The sequence below is a fragment of the Macrobrachium rosenbergii genome, chromosome 37, assembly GCF_040412425.1.
Source record: "Macrobrachium rosenbergii isolate ZJJX-2024 chromosome 37, ASM4041242v1, whole genome shotgun sequence".
Lineage (NCBI taxonomy): Eukaryota > Metazoa > Arthropoda > Malacostraca > Decapoda > Palaemonidae > Macrobrachium > Macrobrachium rosenbergii.
This window is the reverse complement of record NC_089777.1, coordinates 19554037-19556536: the sequence shown is the minus strand read 5'-3', so window position 1 is coordinate 19556536 and position 2500 is coordinate 19554037. Positions and strand designations below refer to the sequence as shown.

Here is a 2500-nt window from a genome sequence, read left to right as displayed (position 1 = left end):
AAGTTTAAAGAAAAGGACCGGACTTCAAGGGCGTCTCGAGACCTTGTTTGAAAGGAAAGGCCTTAAGTTTGCTCTATTTAAAGGAAGGACTTTTAAGTTTCTTAGGTCTAAAGGAAGGACATTTAAATTTGTCAAGTTTAAAGAAAAGGACTCCAAGCCTGAACAAATTTAAATGCTGGCCGGAATTCAGGGAAGTCCAAGTAACAGGCCTTTAGTGGACTTCGGACCTGACGCTTGTCGGGGAACCATTCATCTGGCGTTGCATCTAGAGACATAAGTCATTTGCCTTTCCCCTTTCCTGACAAAAAAAATTAAGTTCCTTTTCGTCTGTGGCAACTGTATTTTACCGTATTCATTACGTCAGCTAATGAGGTCGAGCTCATACAGTTGTGTATAGAAAGCATTCGGTTTATTCCTGTTGCTTGTGGGTCCCGTAACTTACAGGCTCCTGTAACTTACAAGTTCCTGTAACTTAGAGGCCAGGCCCCTGTAACTTAATGGTCCCTGTAACTTACAGATCAGGTTCCTGAAACTTTGGATTTCCGCCAACTTTCCACGTGTTGCTGTCTGAGCTCAGACGAAGTGTCACAAAAGTCATTAATCTGGTGGCAGGAGAGTCAGGTTAACATGTTATCTACCTCGAGGAGGTTGCGTGGACCTGCTCTCATCGAGGGGAATTTGGGAAATTTTACTAAAAAGACTTCAAGGTGTTCTCAAGTCCGAGTTTGGCAGCGGTCAGGTTTGACAAAGGTACGGTTTTAAGACTTGTACAAGTTACGGTTTTAAGACTTGTACAGTTTCTCCTTTAGTAATGATGTTCAGATTGGAAACTGAGAAACATTAACATGAGAAACATGAATGTGTGATTCTGGGAAACATGAATTCTGGAAACTGATAAACATTAATGAATGCGGTTTTGGAAACTGAGAAACACGAATGAATGAAACATTAATGAAAGAAAACATTATTCTGGAAACTGAGAAACATGACGATTCTGGAAACTGAGAAACATTAATGAACGCGGTTTTGGAAACTGAGAAACATGAATGAAAGTGATTCTGGAAACTGAGAAACATGACGATTCTGTAAACTGAGAAACATTATTGAAACCGGTTTTGGAAACTGAGAAACATGAATGAAAGTGATTCTGGAAACTGAGAAACATGACGATTTCTGAGAAACATTAATGAACGCGGTTTTGGAAATGAGAAACATGAATGTGATTCCAGAAACATGATGAAACGTGAAATGAACCATGAATGAAAGTGATTCTGGAAACGGAAACATGACGATTCTGGGAAACATGAAAACGATTCTGGAAACGCGATTCGGAAACTGGGAAACTGAAATCGATTCTGACGCGATTGAAAGCAATTCTGGAAAACGAGAAACATTAAAACGATTCTGGAAACTGAGAACCATTACAGCGATTATCCCTCATCCACTGATTTATTGCGTCAGTATCGTTATAAACGTGACATTTCCAATCGATTTTGCCAATCAGAGAGCGCATGCGCACAGTACAGCAATGCAGCATTGTCAGGGCTCATATATTTAAAATTTTCTTAATGTATTTATTTTTCACCTCTTTATGGTTTAACTAAATTAATGTTTCCATGCCATAATGCTTAGATTAATTAATATTTTTTAAGAATAAAAGTACAAATCGATCGACCAGAAAAAACTGAAGCTTTACCTCGGTCTTTTAAAAGGAAGTTCAGAATAAGTGCCTCTATAATTACTGTATGTAAAAATTGTTCATTTTCGCCATTATTCCATTTCATTTTTAAGTTAATATGAAATTATTCTCACATATACATCTGTCAATGTTCATATTACTAACGTATTCTCTCTTTCAATAATTTCTTCTCCCGAAAAGTTACAGTTCCCTTCCTCAACAATGTTGTTTGAATTCCCTTTTCTTCTGCTTTATAATGCTCTTTGAGGTCGCCTTTTTCCTGCTTTACAATGCTGTTTGAATTCCCCTTATTCTGCCTTAAAATGTTCTTCGAATTAAGCCCCCTTCTTTATAACAATGTATTTTGAATACCCTTTTTTTTTTCTTTACAATGTTGAATTCCCTTTTTTCTACTTTACAATATTGTTTGAATTCCATTTTTTCCTTCTTAAAATCTTGTTTGTATTCCTTTTTTCTGACTTGCAATATTATTTGAATTCCCTTTTTTCTGACTTACAATATTATTTGAATTCCCTTTTTTTCTGCATTACAATGTTTGAGTTCCCTCATTTTTCTGCTTTCCGAACTTGTTTGGATTCCCCTTTGTGTCTGCTGTACAGAGTTATTTGAATTCCCTTTTTACCTGGTTTTCGAAAACGAAGCCAAAACAAAACCACTCGACCATATCTGATCGACTCCAGATCGACCCAAAATATCAGTCAGGTTCAGAATTAAGGCTCAGAAGACGTCGACAGTTCACGTCGACGACTCGATAACTGACCGAACTTTCTCCATCATTCAAACACACAGTCTCTTCAACGT

General features: G+C 37.2%; 1 protein-coding gene across 3 annotated transcripts in view; it reads right to left on the bottom strand.

Annotated features, from left to right (window-relative positions):
* Positions 1-2500, bottom strand: part of LOC136825386 (irregular chiasm C-roughest protein-like) — a 265139-nt gene that overhangs the window by 247772 nt on the left and 14867 nt on the right. The window lies entirely within an intron of this gene.